Source organism: Lissotriton helveticus, chromosome 1_1 (genome assembly GCF_964261635.1).
Source record: "Lissotriton helveticus chromosome 1_1, aLisHel1.1, whole genome shotgun sequence".
Classification (NCBI taxonomy): Eukaryota; Metazoa; Chordata; class Amphibia; order Caudata; family Salamandridae; genus Lissotriton; species Lissotriton helveticus.
The window spans coordinates 864843220-864864722 of record NC_136057.1 but is presented as its reverse complement, the minus strand read 5'-3'; positions in this window follow the sequence as shown (position 1 = coordinate 864864722).

Sequence of the window (21503 nt, the reverse complement as noted above, 5' to 3'; positions counted from 1 at the left end):
AAGAGATAAAAGAAAACAAGATAAAAGAGAGTATAATCCATCACAATCATGTTTGTATGAAGTGCAAGTGCTAAATTCAATTCAAGAGATAGTCTAAGTTAATAAAGTCATCCCGATATAAACTATGATTTTAAAAAATGTAAAGTTACAATGCTCTGTTGGCTTCCTCTAGAGTCAAAAAAGCCTATGTTGAGGTCACCCCATGTGTGGCTTTGATCCTAGTTAGCCATGTTTGGCCCAAAAACTTTGCCATGCCACATGCAAAAAGAACATTTAGATCGGATTTTAAAATACACAGAGCAAACCGGTGGTCGCGGGTGCCCATGTCACTGCATATTGGTTTGAGCAATTTAATCCTAGTTTTATTATAGGCTGGGCAAGCAAACAGGACATGAGCAATACACTCCACAGGGGCTCTGCAGCAAGGGCAGCTGTCTGTTGTGTTCTCAGCTGTATTCCACATTGGTGTTAGGGTATTAACAGGGAGCGTTCCAAACCTAAACTAAATATATAGGGTCCTATCCCGTGGGACCTAAATCACATCTAGGTAAGGCTCTAGGCTTCTATTATGCTTAAACATTAAACATTCCTCTGTTAATCTTCCCAGAGTTGGCTTGACTATCAACCCAATCCCAGTACAGGCGCTTAAGTTCTTCTTTGCCTGGTGGATTTTGGGTGTCCCATGGTTCTTTAAGGCCAAGTAGTACCATGGTTTTCTTCACGTATGATATCCACTTGACCCTAGGATCCACATCCAAGTTCATTACCTCCGTTAGGGCTCTAGCGTAGTTGGTAAGCTCCGCAGTGCGTCTTAGGAGGGCCCAGAAGAGCAGAGGACGGAGCCTGGCAATGGTTCTAATTGGCAGCCTACCTACGCGTACATTAAAGGTGTTAAATGGGGTATTACGGGGAAGCATAACTAAGTTCCTATTGCACCAGATATTTCTTGGTGTGCGGCAGCACGTAGGGAACGTAGAGCGGAAGCAGAAATTGAAGCCCTTGAACGTAGGAGCCGGGAAGCAGTGGGGGGGGGGGGCGATCTAGGAGGCAACTATTAATGGCTCAACATACTTATGCGGCCCTGCTGATGGACGAGGCCCGACAGGCCAGGCTGGTGATGTGCAGCAGGGTGTATCAATGGGGAGTTAAGTCCGGCAAGATGTTGCATCGACTCTGCCAGGGATCCTTCCATTCCCAGGCCCTGCAAGGCATTTTCGTGCCTGGTGGGAGAACCGATCACAAACTCCCCGGCCATTGCGGAAAGCTTTGCAGCCTATTACGTGGACCTCTACGCTTCCAAAGAATGCCAATCGACCGCCGTTATAGATAAATTCATTGCCGACCTACCACCTAAAACAGTGTCAGATGAGGTGAGGGATCAGTTGGAGTTACCACTGACAGACGAAGAGCTGGGCACAGTCTTGGGGGATCTCAACTCTGTGAAGGCGCCGGGACCCAAAGGGTTCCCAAGTGAATTCTTTAGACACTACTTTGTACAGCTGGCCCCTCGTTTTCGCCCTGTGATCGAGGAGGCTCGGGAATGGGGCTCCCGCATGCAGAAGTGGTGGTGTTTCATAAACCGGGCAGGCCGCCGAAACAGCATGCTTCGTAACGGCCTCTTTCTCTCTTAAATGTGGAGGCGAAGGTTCTGCCCAAAGCCTTGGCCAATCGCCTTCTGCCTCACATTTCCACCCTAGTACACCCTGACCAGGCTGGGATTATGCCCCAGAGGGTGACCAGGCACAATATAAGGTGAGCGCACGTGGCGATAGCGGCTGTTTGGCAGTTGGGGGAACTAGTGGCGCTCTTGTTGGCTGATATGGACAGGGCGTTTGTCTTTTTAAGTTGGGTCTATCTCTTTGCTCTGCTGCAACGACTCAACTTTGGGCCATGCTTTCTCCCCTACCTAATGGTCCTCTACACGGATCTGACTGCGTCGGTGCGGGTGGCTGGGGCTGTCTCATCCACCTTCTCCAACAGGCGGGGCACGCGCTATTTGCGCTAGCTATGTAGCCTCTGGCTGCATGGATGCGCATAGACGTGCAAGTCTGGGGGTTTGAATGGGCACCGGGCCTGTCGATAGGATCGACAGGTCCGCATTGTATGTGGACGATGTCCTCTTCTTCCTTACGGCTGTGGACAGGACGGGTCCACGGCTACTGCGCATTATGCAGATTTTCAGGGAGACCTCCGGGCTTTATATGAATCCCCGCAAATCGAAGGCATGGATTCTAGGGGCTCAGACGGGTATGAGCGCATGGATTTCCTCGGTTCAGCAGGTGGTGGGGGGACTGAAATATCTAGGGGTGTTCCTTTCGGATGTACCTGCCATCTCCTGGAAGCGAACTTGGCTCCCGTCTGGGAACGGCCCAGGAAGACCTCAAGTCCTGGTCCCGTATGCCTCTGTCGCTATATGGCAGATCTGCAATATTCAAAATGGTGGCGCTTCCCTGGCTCCTCTATCAGCTGCAAAATCACCCATATCAGATCCCACCTTGATGGCCCTGATAAGTTAATGCACCACTTGGGCAGTTTTTATTGGAGGGGGGAATGGTGGGTGTAGCTTTGCACACGTGGTTCTTGTCCACCTACTGCGGGGGGTTGGCATCCTCTGATGTTCTCTCGTATTACCAAGCCTCGCATCTGCTGGTTCTTAATGAGTGGTGGTATGGCGATAGGGGTGACCCGCCGTATGCTGTCGAGCGGCGGCTCATGGGGTACTACTCACTTCATACAATTCTTTATTCCACGCCTTTACGGGGCTCGCTGCCGTCGGTTACAAGGGTGGTGTTTCTAATTTGGAGACAGGCACTGCAGCGAATGGGATGGTGGAATACTTTGACACAGGAAATTCCTCTCTGGGATAATGGGCGCTTACCTCAGCTGGCAGCTCTGCAGGTCGTTTGGGGGTGGGACAATATAGGCATCTCAGTCCTAGGTGATGTCATAAGGGGCCTTACGCTCAAATCCTTTCAAGACCTCCAGAGGGAGTTCCATATGCCACAGTCCCAGTTCTATCGCTACCTTCAATTTCGGCATGCCCTGTCCCCTAGCTTAGAGGGATTAGAGTAATTACCAGAATTTAGCCCATTGGAAGCTAAGGTCTTTATGGGAGAGTTAAATGACCGGAAGATTTCGCAGATAAATCAATCCCTGGTTACTCATTGTTCCCACACACTACAGAAGCTCCGGGGGCCTGGGAGGAGGATGTGGGCACATTAGAGGAGGAGGACTGGACCGAGGCCCTGGCAGCCCCATGAGGGGCGGCCATAGCAATGCGGCTTTGCCTTGTCCAGTCCAAGTACCTACACAGGGTCTACTATACTTGAGTGCGCTTGTGGAGGGCAGGGCTGATTGCCTCCCCTGAGTGTCTTCGCTGCGGGTGTGAGGAGGACACATTCATTCACATGGTCTGGTGCTGTCTTTCCCTGGGCCGCTTTTGGCGGGGGTATTTGCCTGGTTCTCAGAGGTACTGGGATGGGAGCTCCCCCATACACCGCAGCTGGCCCTGCTTCATGTTATGGAGGGGATAGGAGGCAACATCTATAAGAGACATCTTATGCAGTTGAGATTTACATTGGCAAAAGGGGACATTGCCCAGGCATGGAAGGCACCAAGGACCCCTTTGGTGGCCGCATGGAAGAATGGGTTTGACTTCTGTATGGGGTTGGAACAACCTATCTTTGTCACCAGGGGATGCCCACGCAAGCACTACAAGATTTGGAGATGCTGGGTGGACTATCGGGCCTGATGTTAGACCCACCATCAGCAACAGAGACCCATCCATTGGGATAATTTGTATGAACATCTTTGGGCTAAGGGGGTGCAATGAGGGGGGGACCCGAAAGGGTTAATTCCTCCAACCCTGCTTATGGGCGGTGGACTGTGTGGACCTTGTGCAATCGGGGGCAGGGGTGGGGTTGGTGGGGAGTTGGGGTTTACTTTTTTTGTGTATATACCTGTTCGGTCATCATTGGAAAAAAGTCAAAGTCATCATCACTGTATGGTTTGATTGTGCAGATGTCTCTGGGGTTAAGGGCTCTGCAATAACATGGGCAACTTGACAAATAAAATGTGTTTTTAAAAAAAGTACATGTCCTACCTTTTAGTAATATAGCACCCTGCCCTATCGGCTACCTAGGGCCTACATTGGAGGTGAATTATGTTTAATAAAAGAGAAGTTTAAGGCTTGGCAAGGGGTTTTTAATACCAAGTTTACATGGCAATAATACTGCACACACAGGCTCTGCAGTGGCAGGCCTCAGACATGTTTAAAGGGCTAATTGTGTGGGTGGCACAGTCAGTGCTGCAGACCCACTAGCAGCATTTAATTTACAGGCCCTGGGTATATGGTATACCAGTGTAATAAGACACTTATAAGTAAATTAAATATGCTAGTTGTGTATACACCAATGTTACCATCGTTGGGGAAGAGGCACATGCATTTTAGCACTGGTCAGCTTTGGTAAAGTGCTCTGAGTCCTAAGGACACCAAAAAGAATAAGCAAAACGAGGAGGTAAGCAGCAAAGGGTTTGGGGGAAGACCACCCTATGGCTGTCAGGTTTAGTAGTATGATATAGGATTCTGTGTGTCTGAGTATTGAAGTCAGTTGGATACCTCTTGGATACCCCTGGTTTAGCAGGGCACAAGAATGAGAGCGAGATTAGTTTCTCAAACACTAGAAGTTAATTTCCTGCATTCCTGTGACTGGAGGGTGAAGAAACCCTTAATGCTTCGCAAAGTATACAACACCATACAGAAGTTTTTTTGTCTAATCTACGAGAAGCGTTATTGCAGATAGATGATACAAGTGTAAAGTGCACTCAAACCGCATTATCTTGCACAAAAATATAAGAAGCCTTTAGAGATAAATTAGCAATAAGAATTAGCCTTGTGCGGGATGCTCACAAAAATGGGATGTACAGTGTTTTTGTGGAAGAGAGATGCTTCCCAATGTACAAAGGCCTACTGTGCGAGACACGAATGAGATGCTCACAGAAGATAAGTATAGTGAGATATGCAGAATGAGGTGTGCAGCAAAGCTCTGATATGAGGTGTTAGTGGCGAACACCAGAAACAGTGTTTGTGTGTGAAGCCTACAAATTATTCCATTGGGTGAAAAGTCACAAATGATTAGTGCATTGAATGCACTAAAGCACAAAAACTTTGTTATATTGGAGGCTCACAAAAACTATAACATGCTCAAATCAAGCAAATACGCTTCATGCTAGGATTATTCGAGCCAAAATATTGAGCATTTAATTGAAACAATGATTGAAGGCGTAGAGGCCTTGCTCAAGACTATGATGATTTATTTACAAGTGACATTTGGCGAGTTATGAATTAACATTGAAGTAATCTATGGAGAATAGTTATTGCTGCCATAAAAAAGGTCAGATGGGCAGGATAACTTGGATATGGGGGGTGATTCTTCAGAGGATGAGCCAGGAGTGTCCAACACCAATGACTCTCCTCCGAGGATGTCCAGGAGGAGTCTGAAGACCACTTAATGGAGAACTCTTGTCCCCCAGGGAATAGCTCTAGTGACAGAGGGATGCCCTTGAGGTAGAACCCCCTTTATTCCTCCTGGTAGGGTAGAAAGTGTACAGGGGAGGTCCAGGTCCTCCTCAGTTAATTTAACCTCCTCTGCCACTTCAATTGGGACCTCCATCTCTAGCAAAATGGAGGATTCTTTAGAAAGGGAATACCATCTGATCAAAGTTGTGAGAGGCAAGCTCAGAATCAAAGAGGAACTGTTGGCATAGATAAGGAAACACTAGGTATCCAGAGGGCTTGGAAGAAAATCGGGATTAGAATTTAGAATCCCATGGTGGCAGCACTAGTGAACCTAGAGTTAGGGAACACTACTTTGACACTATGAACTTGAGCAGGATAGTTCCTCCTTACCAGCTGGGTGATGACATGCATAAGGGGATTACTGCTTTAGAGAGGGCCTGTATAGTTCAGAAGGTTCCTCAGGTCAGTGGGCAGCTATCCTGTGGCTCTCCTTTGCTAACAAAGGAAGAGACAAACTTTTGACTGTGAAGGAAGAAGATGCAGACAATTACAAAGTATTGAAGAGTGTCCTCATAGATGGGTTTGGGTTAACCACTGAGCAATACAGGGTTAAGTTTAGAGACACACAGAAGGCAAACACTCAAGACTGGGTAGATGTTGTAGATAGTGATTTTAAGGCTCTGTAAGGCTGGCTTCATGGAAGTAATGTGAATGATAATGAGGGACTGTACAATTTACTTGTGAAGAAGCACATCTTTAACAACTGTCAAAATCAGCAACTGCACCAGTACATGGTGGACCTCTCCCCAAAAACTGGAAGAAAAGCAGACAAATGGGTCCACACCAGGGTGAAACAAAAGTCTCATGGTGGTGGTGACCAGAAGAACCAAGATTCTTCTAAGGCCCAAGAGAAAGGTGGGGAGAAATCAAAAGAAAAGAAAGTCTTCTGAAGATCCTCAAAATCTTCCTCTGGGAGTAGGTCCCATTCCTCTTCCTCCTCTAACAATACTGTTCTTACTACTCCTAAATATCCTAGTGTCCCTAGCAACAGGGCTGGCAGTAGTAGTGCCCACTAGAGTTTAGCTGTGTTAAACCTGGGTACTGAAGTGGGCTCTTTCCTAGTCAGAACACCCACTCAGGCTGTTTTAGTCTGTGATGGTTGCTTTGAGCTTGCAACCCTTGTTGTAAGTCCCACTAACTTAGGCAAATACAGACAGCAGTCTTTCATCAATGGTCAGGAAGCTGTGGCATACAGGGGCACAGGGGCCGGTGTCACTTTGGGGACAAAGAAACATGTGTCTACTTGGTCACATTTATCAAGTGGCCAATGCTAACAATACCAGGACAGATCATGCAATGACAGTTGTCAATCTCAGTTGAGGAGGGGAAACTGAACCAAAGAGAGTTGTGACATCCCCGACCTACCTGTGGACTGTCTACTGAGCAATAATTTGGAAACTTCAGTCTAGTCTGAAGTGGAGTTCAGGACTCATGCAGAAATGATGGGAATTTCAGCCAGTGTCTTTGCTGTCACTTGGGCTGAGGCCCAGAAGTTAGCACTGAGGGAGCTCTGGATCATGAAGAAATGGCCCAGCCAGCTCCCAAGAGAAGGAGCAAGAAGGATAAAGATGTATCTCCCTATCAGACTCCCAACGAGAATCATCCTACTGAGGGAGATGACCTCGGTACCTGTGCAGGAACTGTCCCAGATGAGCTTGGGCCTGACAAAGCAGAGCAACTGGGGGCAGGGGTCCTTCAAGGGAAGACTTGAGTCTGGGTCAGAAGGCCTGGACCTCTCTTGAACAACTCAGACATCAAGCTGCTGAGGAGGCAGGGAATGTCAGTGGGTCCCACAGGACTTATTAGGAAGAAGGACTCCTGTTTTCTGAAAGTACCCCAAGCCTGGTGTCACCAGGCGATTGGTCATACCTCCGAAGTTCAGGGGTTTCTTATTCACCCTGGCATACGAAATTCCCCTTGCAGAACATCTTGGGCATAGCAAGACTTGATGCAGGCTTATCCTTCACTTTCACTGGCTCCACATGTCTGAAGACACCAAGGAGTTATGCCACTCCTGTGTCACCTGCTAAGCCTGTGGTAAGTCAGGTGGCACTACAAAGGCCCCCGTAATCCCACTACCAGTGGTTGGGGTTCCCTTTGAGAGGGTTCTGATGGACATTGTAGGTCCCTTAAACCCTCCAACAGCATTTGGACATTGGATAACAAGTGGCATGGTCCACCACCACTAAGATAAAACTAAGGCCATTCCCCTTAGAACCATTGCAGCTCCTGTAGTGGCCAGGGCCCTCCTGGGAATCTTTTCCAGAGTTGGGTTCCCTAAGGAGTTCTTGTCAGACAGAAGTACTAACTTCATGTCTAGCTACATCACTGCTATGTGGTAAGAGTGTGGTGCTAGCTATAAGTTTAGCACACACTACCATCCACAGGGCAACGGGGTGGTTGGACTGTTCAAAAAGACCCTCAAAGGTATGCTCATGGGACTCCTAGAAAGGCTGAGGTGAACATAGGATGTCTTACTACCTTCCCTCTCTTTTCCTACAGAGATGTTCCTCAGAAGGGGGTGGGCTACAGTCCTTCTTCCTAAATCTGTGCTTCAAGCGATGAAATACCAGATTTAAAGGAAGCTGATACATTTCTTAATAATATTTCTTTATCTTTTTACACTAATGTAGCTATTCAGCTTCCTTTAAATCTGGTATTTCATCGCTCGAAGCACAGATTTACTGTTCTGTACTGGTAAGACTGTGTATTCCCTCTTTGGAACTGCTGGGATGTTGCACTTTTGGTCGTATCATGTCTTCTACATGAGCAAGGAGGCTATACTATCTTTCTTCTTGCTCTTCTGATCTATTATTATAGATTCACCTCTATGTTTCTAGGGATTGACTTTACCACGGTTATATTTTAAATTTTTAATTTTCATGTGACACACGACTGTATCAATTGTGAAATCACATTATATTTTCCACCTTGGTCCGTTATGTACCTTTTCTCATTTTTTGTTAATTAGCCTCAATATACTGCAGATTGTATTATGTCAGTTTTAAACGTATAATATTCATATTTTAGAACATCCAGTGGTTCTCCCGAAGAAGGCGGTCCATCGCCGATACGCGCGTCGAGATTGACTACGACATTAAATTCACTGCTTGAGTATCTTGATTACCACTGTATTTATGCAATTTGATACTTTTTATGAAATGTTTTTAAACAATTTAGATGGTTACATCACATGTTTTGTTGTTACCCCTTTTTTATAAATTGTGTTTTTGAATATATGATGTGTATTGTTACAATCTCTAATAAATATATATATATATATATATATATTTTTTTTATATAAAAATTGTGGTGCTTATCAGTAGATTGAGGCTTCTTTCATTATCAAGGGCTTATGTTTAACCTGATCCTCGACAGGTCAGTTGTTGCCTATGAATTTTTTCTATTACATGGGCATATGAAGAAGGCCAGCAAAAACCTTGAGCCCAAGCAGGAGCTTCAGAAAGCTTTGTTACAAGGATCCTGCGCATACACAGAACTGTGCACAGGGACCTAGGACATAAGTGAATTGTGGTGTACCAGAAACTCACCTCAGTACCTAGACAAACCCAACCAGCTAGCATCAGTGTCACATTAGCTCTTCGTCCTATAGCAAAGTAACCAATGATTAGACAACCTAGAACATGCGACTTAGTACAAATTCAGGAATGGTGGGAAGTGAGAACACTCTTTCATTATACTCTCATACGAGTCCAAAACAGGAGTAAAGAAGAGACACAGTAAGGTTCAAATATTTATTTTAACAATGTGATCTCAGATGCGGTATCTTAGCCAACATAAGCAGATATATGATTAAAAATAATATGGTCAGCATTGTTACAATTCCATAAAATACAAAAGGAGAAATCATATTACAATGACGGTGAAAACAGGTCCTATAGCGCCTAGTTTAAACACCCTCCCTATATAGGAACTATGTATTATAAACTAAAGAAGGTCTCAGTAAGAGTAAATCACATTCGGACCAGCTAAGCCTCTCTGCATCCCTGGAAACGGAAAATCTTCCAAGTGTGTGAAATCATGGCAAGTGTTTAATAATAAGGGCGCCAGAATCTTAGTTGGCTTACAGCTGCCTAATTGTTGTGTCTAGGAAGCGTTACTCGATCATGCCGAAAAACAGCTTCCATGTTTTGATAACTTTGATGGCTTCAGCACTCCTTGTGCAGGCTAGGGGCACAATGTAAGTCTAGAGATGTCGAAAACAAAACCCTTTCTCGTGTGTACACCTTCACAAAGGCTAACTTATAATAACAGCTATGCAGTGTCGTGTGCAAAAGCGGCAAAAGGTAAAATGGCGTTTAAACTTCTAATAGGCCATGCTAACATAACATGCATGCAAAGCAGGCCCTAGGCCATACTAAACCGACCCGTGGTCGGTGAACGCACAATAAAGGGGGTAAGATTCAGAGAACGCAGAGTTCAAGTTCGAATGAGAAAGAACGAAGTTCAGGAATTTTGCCAAACTTGATAATTGGGAGTAAAAATCTGAATTAAAAAGTAACCAAGTTAGTGAAAACATCCAGGGAGCCATGCTGTGAATAAGATCTCAAAAAAATAGAAAAACATTAAGGCATTAGTGAGAGAAAAAAAATTATTCACAAGTTCATTACGTGTCTATAAAGCACAAAAAGTTACACTTCAATTCAACAGTGTGTAGGCACTGTATGTTGCAACTGCCTCCAACAGGAAGTTGTTGTCATCATCCATGAACATTTCAGACATCCAATTAAGTAATGTAAATGACCAGACATGTTCTTCAATAGCCGGGGTCTCTAGAACCATCAGAGGACAACTCAGGCTTTCTTCGAGATAACTGCGTGCCAGAAAGTCATTGGCCGCAGTCCATATGTTCCAATTGCCTGGAACCCCATGAGCTGCTGCGCAGGCCATAATCCCAAAACCAGAAGAGTCTATTTCATGAGCATCTAAGGGACTCATTAGTAGATTAAAATCCTGGTCAGGAGACACCGTGCTGCAGAGACACAAATCCAGGGTCCATTCAAATCCACAATCCAGGCAATGGAAAACAGGCTGTACGCAAGTACAGTATGAAAATCGGAAAGATAAACCATATGCCACACTCGGAGTTGCCAGAGGTAGCGATCCATAGTATTCTAGAATCTGGTTACGAAGCTGGAGCAGCTGGGGCAGATCGTCGTGGGGCACAGACTGTGCATCCATTCTGAAGTAAACAAATTAACAGCAGCACACCCGCTCCCAAAGCGAGAATTAATGGGAAACCGCCGAAGACACTTGAAAAAAATCAAATGAAAAAGTGCTGGGATCACACCAAATATAGCTTGGAAAGAGGTCACAAGACCAGAACTTACTACTTGAAAATAGTGTGCCAGGCCCGTGGTTGACGGGGCATTAAAGATTGTGTGAATCAAAGCACCAAAATGCAGGGGCAGGTCAGTATTTAAAAAGGCATGTACCTCAGTACGAGTGTTTGTAACGTGAAGGACAAATGTTTCGCGGGAAGATGTAAGGGCGACTGCTTTCTGGGACAAAAGAGCCCTTATTCTACTCATCTTGTTGAACTCTGCTTTCAAGGTCGGAATAGAAGGCCAGATGGAAACATCGAGCCTCCCATGTGGAGGAGGAAACAGGACATTCTCACAGCAAACAACACGTTGGGAAACTGTAACAATATACGGAATACCAGCAAGCATACCACAGCAATCTTCATTATTTAATAACAAATAACTTCCATTTGAAAGCAACGTGAAAGATGGTGTAATAGCCGGGGTGGGGGTGCCTTTCAAAACACATGCAAGATTCAGTGCTGTAATATTACAAGAACCGTGCAATTGCAGATTTCTACAGACTAAAGAGTGATCTGGTGTGAAAGTGCAGTCTTCATCTTTTAAATAAACTTATTTTCCTTCTCTCAAGCACCTGTATGTAAATGGGAGATTCCACATTTCATGTAGAAAAGCACTACCCAAAGGTTCAAATCTGCCTATGGCATAGTGTTTCATGCATGACTCAAATTTAAACAGTGGGAAAGGTAGAGTTATTAACCCATGGATGAGCCTAACTGCAGAATTCGACTCGGCCTCTGAAAACGGTAACGGTTCCAATTTTCCAATATGCAGCAGTGAAAACGTTGTATCTTTCATTGACATAAATTGTTGTTTAACAGTCAAATTAAAAGGCAAAAATAATGATGTCGTATTCATGTAATCCCAAGGCTCCTTCCCAGATTTTAACGTTTGAAGAGTCCAAGCAAACTGCATTATAGAACACAGTTGATTTTGTTCATGGTACAGAACTGCAACATCTTCTTTTACATTTTCCACAACAGATGAAACAATATTATCTAATGTGTAAATACGGGAAGAAAGGGTGTTAATGCTATTATCCACACTGAAAAGCACTTTTTCTAAATTGGCCTGATCAATAGCTCTGAGCCTAGAAGCAGCTTCAATTTGGAACAATTTCCAAAACTTCATTGTAAGTAGCATATATCCATCTTTACGATCTGCCTGCTGCAGGACCTTTTACAAAATCATTCAAATCAACAGAGTCAGTCACTTTAGATAAATGCAATTTAACTGACACCAAGGTAGAGTGTTTGAGACAACTCTGACACAATTTTCCTACAGAGTAGGTGGTCACTGAATATTGACTATGAAAACGGGGATCAACTCTAACCTTTGTATAGCCAGGGGTCAGACCCAGAAAACGATGCTGGCAGGAATCTGCACTTTTTTGCCATAGCAACCAGCCTTCGGGATTAATGCTGAAAACATTAAAAGAGGATTTTCTCAACAGGGCTTGTAAATCACTAAGGGAAGTACTGGTATAATTATTCCAATGGGAATATTCCCCCAGATCAGGAAATGAAGGAGCATTTAATTTTTTACAAGTAGCCAATCCAAAGCAGGTGGGTTGTGAAATTGTAGCATTCAGAAATAACATATGGTTTGGGATGAGACATATATGATGCAAAGCCTCTGTGCCTTGCACTTGCCAACTTTTAGAACCCCAAACAGATTTAAGATCAACGGTATCTTTCCACAGCTCATAGCCCTCAACAGCCAACTGGTCTATGAAGGACTTCAAATACAGTAATTTTGTGTGTGTAAGTCTAACCTTGGAAGAGGACTTCTCAGTCATCTTAAAATAAAATGCATTAGGGTTTGATTGATCAAAATCAGTAAAATAAGAAAACTTTTTCAAAAGAGCTTTAGAGCTGCCTTCAACAGGTGCGGGACAATGTTCCCACTGTGTATAGTTAACCACATTTCTAAATGTATTTGTCTTATTCAAAAAGTGGCAACAGTACAAATCACCATAGTTAGCAGAATCTAGATACAAATCTTCAGCATCAAAGGCAGCATAATATTTCAAATCAGAAAATAAAGCCTCTACTGCTTGGACGTCCCAATCATCAGAGCGAATATTTTGTTTAACCACATCCCCCATAGAAACATGGAGTACATTGGGAACATTAATAACCTCTGTGGGACCATAAACCTGGAACTTTACCGCATTCCATTCAATCCCATCTAAAACGGGCCAAGCAATTATATTCACAAAAGTCTGGTCCCTCTTCATGATGTGGGAAGAGGAGTGGGGGCCAAAGTTCCATCAATTAGTCTAATTGAAGTCCTTTTTTGAACGAAGTGTCCATTCACAAATCAAAAAAAGTACACCAGAAATCCGATGGACATGAATAAAAAAATTGAAAAAAGCACCAGCCAAACGTAAGTGGGAATCAAAAACTGTTTTATAAACCAGGTAACAAAAATCGAAACTTTTGAAGGGGCCTTAGATGTTGTAGAGCCAGTGTCAAATGAAAAACGTGATTGATTAGCCACACGGGTCTCCAAACTAGGCATAGACAAGTCAGTCTAGTAAGTATATTCAGTATCATTAAGGGGATCAGCAGCAGTTGAATTCAATAAAGGATTCACAACTGCATTCATTTCAATGGCAATATCAGGCCATATGGCAGGATCCATGAACAAAACAGAGTGTCGCACCATTGCTGGACACGAAACGGCAGGAGTCATCCTATAAAGAATCGGCCACTCTGTGTAGTTTGACATTGTCAATGGAGATGTACCTGTTCCCCTTTCGCCCAGGAAGAGGAGGTAAAATGACTGTTCTTGTACCCTGCACGGCAAGCACAGGCACTGGAACTCAATAGGAGGGACTGAATTCCTTCTTGTTCTCGATCTTCTCTCGGACCAGTTCTCCAACTTGGGGTAGCTAGCCGACTACCAGAATTTGCAACACAGCATCAGATGTGGAGGGCAAATGTTCCGTTGCAAGACTGTCTCGGGTCTTTTGTGGGTTCTGTAAAACATTAGAATGTTCATCTACGTCAAAGGATGCGGCTGCCGCCGCCATATCTAGACCCTCAAGGTCTGGAACAAACATTTTGATACCAAAGAACATTTCGTATGGGGTCTGCCCACCCAGAGACCTTCTAGGGAGATTATTTAGTGCATGCTGTACGCTTGTGAGGTGGTTTAGCCAGTGTCAGCCAATACCTAATACCTTAGCTGTCAAGGATTATTTTAAGTCACGGTTCATCAGCTCCATAACACTATTACCCTCAGGCCGGTTTGGAGACGAAATTTGACCTGGATCCCCAAAGAACTCATGGCATCTTTGTATGGCTTAGAGGCAAAAGCTGGACCCTGGTCCGAATGGAAGGTACCACACGCAAAAATTCCCACAAAGACACGCAAATCCCTTATAACAGTTCTGGAATCAGCACTCCTTTGGGGCCATACCCACACAAAGCGCGTGCAAGACTCAACTGCTACTAAGATGTACTTATACGCAGTATCAGATGAGAAAGGACCGCAGTGATCTAAATAAAAACACGCAAGTGGTTTATTAGATATGTACAACTGAGTTTCGGGCAGGCGTGCAGCAGTAGAAGGTTTACTTTGCTGACAAGTGCCACATTGAAGGACAAAATCATGCGTCAGTTTGTACAAACCCTGCCACCAATAGCGTTGCTGGAGTAAAGATACAGTGGCTGACACGCCGGCATGCGATGAGGCCATCCCAGCGTGGGCTGCTGTAATCAAAGTCTGCCTGTGGTCTACGTTGGGTATTAACCTGTCACCAACGTCGTTAATTCTCACATAGGGAACTTTATCAGGACTTAAATGATAATAGTACTTGGAAGGGAAACCTCTAGGTCAGGGGTACTCATAGTACGGCCCGCGGGCCAGTGGCAGCCCGTCTGGCCTTCACTGGCGGCCCGCGGACCTCTTTGCCATACGAGTCATACACATACTCGTGTATGTGCAGGAGTTCCTACCTGTAAACAGAGAAGATGGCCGAACGCAGGGGCATACGTAGTGAATACGTATTCAATACGTATTCACAACGTTTGCTCCTGTGACCATCTTCTCTGTTTATGCTTGCCTCTCATTGCCCTGAGCTTCAGAGACGTCACACACGGCGCGAAGCACAGACCCTTTAAAAGTCAGCTGTAACTCGCGCTGTTACAGCTGACTTTTAAAGGACCTTTTAAGAAGCTTCCTGTGTCCGTGGTGACGAAGCAGCCCCGGAGAATCTTGAAAATCGTCAGCATCACTTTAGTTGCAGGTATGTGAAATGCGGGCAGTTCATGGCGTACTTGCCAAAGCTGTTGCTGAGCGTGACTGTCTTCTGCTCTGAGTGCCGGAGCCCCGTCCAGGAAGTGCACCCAACCGTTGCTCAGGAGGGTAGCCTTCACCCTGGGTAATGTCTCATCTTCATCGGTAGCATGGCCAATTTCTTTGCGCGTCACGGGTGTGGGCATGCTTCCTGCAAGACCATTCTCACAAACGGTTTAGAGTATGCTACATCTGCCGGTGATCTTCGGGGTGGTATGGCTTCTGGGTGTCACGAGAGGTAGTCTGCCAGGATGTGTGCCCCAAGGCAAAGACAACTTTGAAATTGCATGCCTGCAGCTGCACGGCACATCTCTCAATCCTTGGGGGTGCCAGTTCAGACGATCCTGCAAAAAACGGGAGCAGAGGTTTGTGGTCGGTGACCACCTGGAAGTCCTGGCCGTATAGGTACAAGTGAAAATGCTGGCACGCCCATTTTATTGCTAGGGCCTCCCTCTCAATTTGGGCACACCTTGTCTCCGTGTCCATGAGTGCCCAGCTGATGTACGCTATGGGTCTCCAAGTGTCTTGACCATGTTCTTGTAGGAAGACAACCCCAAGGCCTATGGGGCTGGCATCGACGATCAACTCAGTGTGCCGCCCTGGGTGAAAGTAGGCCATCACCATCTTGTCCAGGAGCGCTGCCTTGATGCTGTTGAAGGCTGTGTTGTCAGCCACCATCCATTCCCCACTTGTGGTCATTGCGCATGAGAGTGCGGAGTGGTTCTGACAGGGCGGCCAGATTTGGAAAATCTGCCACAGTATGTGGCCATGCCAAGAAAACTTCGTACCTCCATGGGGTTCTTCAGGGTGCTGGCCGCTCGGATGGCTACGGCCTTCTTGGGGTCTACCTTTAGTCCTTCCTTGGTGATTGTGTACCCGAAGAAATCAACAGACTCCTGGTAAAGTAAACACTTTGCCTTATGAAGAGTCAGTCCGCATTCTTCAAGTCTCTGGAGGGTCGCCCGGAGGTGAGTGTGGTGTTCTTGAAGGGGGTTCGAGAACTCCAGGATGACATCGCTCAAGTTGATCATATCCTGCAGACCCGACAGTGCTTCCCTGACGGCGTTCTGAAAGACTTTGGCGGCCAAAGACACCCCATAGCTCAGTCTCTAATACCTCCTGAGGCCAACTTGTGTTGAGAACGTGGTGATGTACCTGCTCTTGGGTTTGAGCTCCAGCTGGTGGTACCCTGCGTTCAAGTCCAGCTTTGACAACCATTTAGCTTCGTTTAAGTCTGCCACTATATCGTCCATGGTGGGCGTGATGTGGCGTTACCTCTTGGCCGCCATGTTCGGTAGCCTCATGTCCACACAGAGCCTGATGGCCCCTGGCTGCTTTGGTTTGGGAGCCACGACCAGCGGGGACACCCACAGTGTTGGACCGGAAACCTTCTTGATCACATCAAAGTCCTCCAGCTTCTTCAGCTCTTCTTCCACTTGTGGCCGAAGATTGAACTGCACCCTCCGGTGCTTCAGGGCGATGGGTCTCACAGTAGTGTCAATGTGAAGCTGGAACCGTTTTCCTTTCAGCTTGGCCAATCCAGTGAACAGGGCTGGGAACTCCCTCAGAATGGCTTTAGCGTGGGAGTCATGGATTTGGTGGGCAAAGAAGTCCGGACCTAGGTCCTCTGCCATATGGCAGCTGAGCAGTGTGCCTTTTCTCCCTTCCATGGTGTGGAATTGGGCCACAGTGACATACTTTCCGATGGTGATTTTGGCCTTGAGGACCCCTCGGAGGCGGAGTAGATCTGTCCCTCCGTAAGTGTATATTCGGGCCTTGGTGGTTGCGAGCGGGTGCCGTGGTGACAGACATCATACTGCTTCAAGTCCATCACGTTGACGGATGCACCCTTGTTGAAAAGTGCTTGGACGGCCGTTCCTGCTACCAGGACAGAACATATCGGTGGCGGCCTCCGTTGATTGTCAGACCTTCCGACAAAAGACACGATGAACACTTCATCGTCATCATCTTCGAGGTCGAGGCAGCGTTCCTGTGGTGGGCCTACCCCTGGCGATGGCCAGTCATCGAGTGAGACCTGGTGCAGGCGTTGCGTTATACCCCTTGACCGTGGAGGAGTCTGTCTGCACCGGCCGCTGCGACACACCTTTGCGCAGTGATTTACCTTCCTGCAGAGGGAGCACGTCTTCCCTCTCGCTCCGCACACGGCCGTCGCTGAGCTGTCTACTCTGAAGTAGCCACATGGCCCTCCGCTCATCATCCTTGGTGTCTGGCGAGCCATGTTGGGGCGCCGTTGGATTGCCTCCACCCTCTCCTCTTTGAAGGGCGCATAACTGGATACATGTAATGCCGCAACAGGCTTGTGTAGCGCAGCCTCATTTTCACCAGCTCGGACGCCCGACAATTTGTGAGACCGGGCCAAGATGAGGATCTCGTCCAGAGTGAACCCTGGCTGTCGAAGGATCAGCCTCCTTAGCAGTTGTGAGCGGCACCCCTGGATTACTTGACTGCGTATTTCCTCCCTCTGATCTGAGAGGGCGCACTTGCTTGCCTGCCTGTGCAGTCGAGCGTAGAACATGTCCACGGACTCAGTGTCCGAATGCGACGTCTGTCTAAACTTCAACCGCTCAAAGTTGGGGTTCAATTGAGGGTCAAAGTGCTTGTTGAGTGCGGCGACCGCCGCCTCATTCGCGTCATCATTGCCTGTGTTGGGGAGTGTTTCAAAAAGATCATAGATCTCTCAGCCTCTTTAATAGATGAGTAGCGGCCTCTTCTCGGTGTCATCTGTCTCTCTCGTGCCCTTGAGATAGTGGTTCAGCCGTCCAACCCACACCTTCCACCATGGGACCAATGTGGCAGGGTCTGCTGTTTTGCTGAAGGGCGGCAGTGGTGCGACACTCGTGTGGCTGTGCCCTTGAGGTGGTGCGTTGGCACCCCTGTTGATTGTCCACTTTGGCCTGCTGAGCAGCAGCACCTGCTTGGGGTTGGTTGCTCATGGCACCAGCGTACTCGTGCATGGGTGCAGTCGCGCGGTCCTGGCGCTAGGGTCGTGTGTGCTGCGTGAGCGCCGGCGCGGGCCACGTGTGACTGACTGGTCTTCTGGGCCTGTTCCCCTGGGTGAGGTGGGTGTGCGCCTCTTCGTGCCCTGTAGTCTCCTGATACCCTTCGTTTTGGCGTGGGGGGCACCAAGGTACTATGTGGCTTCTTCAGGGTCTTGGGCTCAGTCACCCTTGTTCCCCAGCGTGTGGATGACGTAGCAGGACTACAAAGACTTTTTGGGGGGGTCTGCTGGCCTGGCAGTGATTCTAGGCAGGCCCCTCTAGTGTCTCTGGGGCCTCTGTCTCGCCTGTGAGCCGGCAGGTGGAGAAGGCACTGGCCGTGAGAGATTCTCCCTCTCCAGTCACTGTTGCACCAGAGGCCTGCAGTACCGCTTCTCACCACAGAGGTATGCCTCTCGGGCCTTTCACTCACCGGATGACATCTTCTGCAATAGGATGCCCTGTAGGCTAGAGCACACTCCAGCTGGCTCAGGGAGGTGCACAGGCAGGTGCAGGGTGCACCGGCCAGGATCCGAAGCCCTGTGGCATGTGGGCACAGCGGCGGCAGTGCGCAGAGCGTCTATGGCAGGCCTGTGCTGCCGACAGCGTCACACGTAGGCGCAGGCACAATCACTGCTGCCACTATGATGGAGAGACATGGGTGGGCTCTGCGTGCTCCGGGCTGGGTGACCTTCTGGAAACGGTGCACACGAGGGTAGCAACCAGCCTCGTCGCAAATCTAGCGCAGCGGGGCCTATGAAAATGAGGGACCGCAGCAGCGCTGCAACGAGGTACGCCACACCAGTTATGTTTTATAGGCGGGAAGACCCAGAGGTGTCTCCTGCCATTTATTTATCCCCTCGGGTCAAGCCCGCCCAAGGAGTGTATGTATGTGCGCGTAGGTGATACATTGTAATAGAGAGCCCGGATGGCTTTCTCCACACATCTGATCTCAAGTGCACAGCCGGTTCCCAATCGTTGTGGTTCCTGGATCCCACTCCAGGGAGGGTGTGCACCGCCGGCAGAGGCTCATGGCACACCTGTCGGCACCAATCCACATCCACCGGGCCAGCAGTCTGCCTCGGCTGCGTCACCATCTCTGGGCAGCTCTCGTTCTCCAACCCTGGAATGTGTCTCGGCGGTGGCACTCGCAGTCAATCCTCTACTCTCTCTCCGCAGGTCCTTGAGGGGCCGAAACTCTTGTAATATGTAGGTAAGATGTTATTTCACTTTAAGGAATGTTACAAGGAATGTTAAGTATGTAGAATTCATAAATGTTCTAGAGTGTTGATGTGCTGGTTAGCTATTTGTATCATTCAAAGGCAAGACTTCATCAAGGAAGTACTGGTCGTGGGTCTTGATATGAATAAATCATAACTTGTACTTCAGAGTCTCTTCTTGGATTTCTTTAATGTAGTTACATTACTACATTTATTGGCGACGGGATTTATGGATGGACTGGACCCACCGACAATTTTAAATTGTGAGTTTTAGTTTTGAAGATATTTTGGATAACGCAGCGTCTATTTATTTAATCTGAATTTATTCTTCTGAAGAGCGTTTTATTACACGTAGTATATTTTGCTCTACTTGCTTATGGCAATTTTTGCACATGTTTGTGGAATTAATGCTCAGAAGAATTTCGGATTTTTGAAAAAGCTGCCGGAATGCTGTTGATTATGTGCATATGAAAGCACACGTTTAAATATCTAAGCTGGATTTGTTCGACCGCTAATTCGAGTGGTGGTGTGGTGCTGATTATTCGTTCTTGTTGGGCGACGGCTAGTCGGTTTCAAGCATCTTTCAAGTAACTGCATTATTTAAAAGGAACTTACTGGCCCAGTCGCGCAGATTTACCTGGAGTTCTGAATGTGCGCTCGCTGTATTCCATGCGCATTGCATCTTCGAATCGTCTAAAGAAAATAGATGACATCATCGCGTAACAACATCATCACGCAACGCACGTAACAGCCGCCATTTTGTTGACACTGTGTTTCTTAGCAACGAACTACACCGCGTTTCACCCGACAGCATTTTATCGTATTGCAACTACGAAGGAGTTCAAAATTAAGCTCGGAGCATCGCGCTACGAAGGAGTTCAACTTTTCTTTTAGGCCACACATATTTAGGGTATTGCGTTGTAACCATTCTGTTTATTTATATTCATTTTATGTTCAACAGTGGAATTCAACTATGGAATCTAAACATTTATTTCTATAAGTTACTGGTTTATTGAATGTTTGCCATTTAAACTGTAACAATTTAGCTTTGTGGCACATATTAGTGAACAGTTTTAAAAACTTTTAGCAATTTAGTATTATTCATTATTTTTCAAACATTATTGTAAAATGTCTACTGGCAGTAGTAACAATGTAATGCAGCCTCCTCCATTCCTCGAGTTGCCAGGAAAACCTATTATACCTTAGCATAAATGGTTTAGGATCTTTGAAAATTATCTAGAAGATATTGATGCTGGTAAATACTCTGCCACTAGGAAAAAAGCCTTATTGTTTAATCATCTTGGTAATGCAGGGCAAGATGTTTTTGATAATCTTCCCATTGTTCCAGCTCCCAGGGGAGATGAAACATGGGATGTTTTTAAAGAGGCTATCACACGTATGAGTAAACAATATGTTGATGAGCCTTCGGTGATGGTTGAAAGGCATTAATTTTTTAAACGGAAGCAGTCATCTGATGAATCCATTGAGGATTATTTGGCTACTTTACATGTTTTAGCATCTAAATGTGTTTTTGGAGATTATGTGGATACAGCTTTAAAGGATCAAATAGTTTGTAATTGTTTTAATAAAAAAATACAGGAAAGAATTCTCACATGCAAAAATCTCTCTCTTGATGAGGTTATGGAAATTGCTAGAAGTATAGAACGTGCGGTGGTTTCTTCTAAGATTTTATCGGGTTGCACCAACAATACTTCTTCAGATACGTCTAGAGTTGCCACAGTAATATTGATTCACCTAATAGTGAAACTAGTGTGTGCATGGTATCTCATAAAAATGTGTATAAAAAGAGCACAGAACGAAAAGGTGGTGGGAGTTGCTACAGATGTGGCACAAAATGTCACTTGGGTAACAACCCTAATTGTCCTGCACAGGGAAAACGATGTACCAATTGCGAAAAGATTGCAAATTTTTTCAATGTTTGCCATGCACCTAAGCCTAAAGTTAAAGTTAGTCAATTAGATGTAGAGAATGATATTCTATCTGAAGCTGTTAACACTATTTCTATTTCTGTTGTGGAAATTAATGCAATTGGTGATAA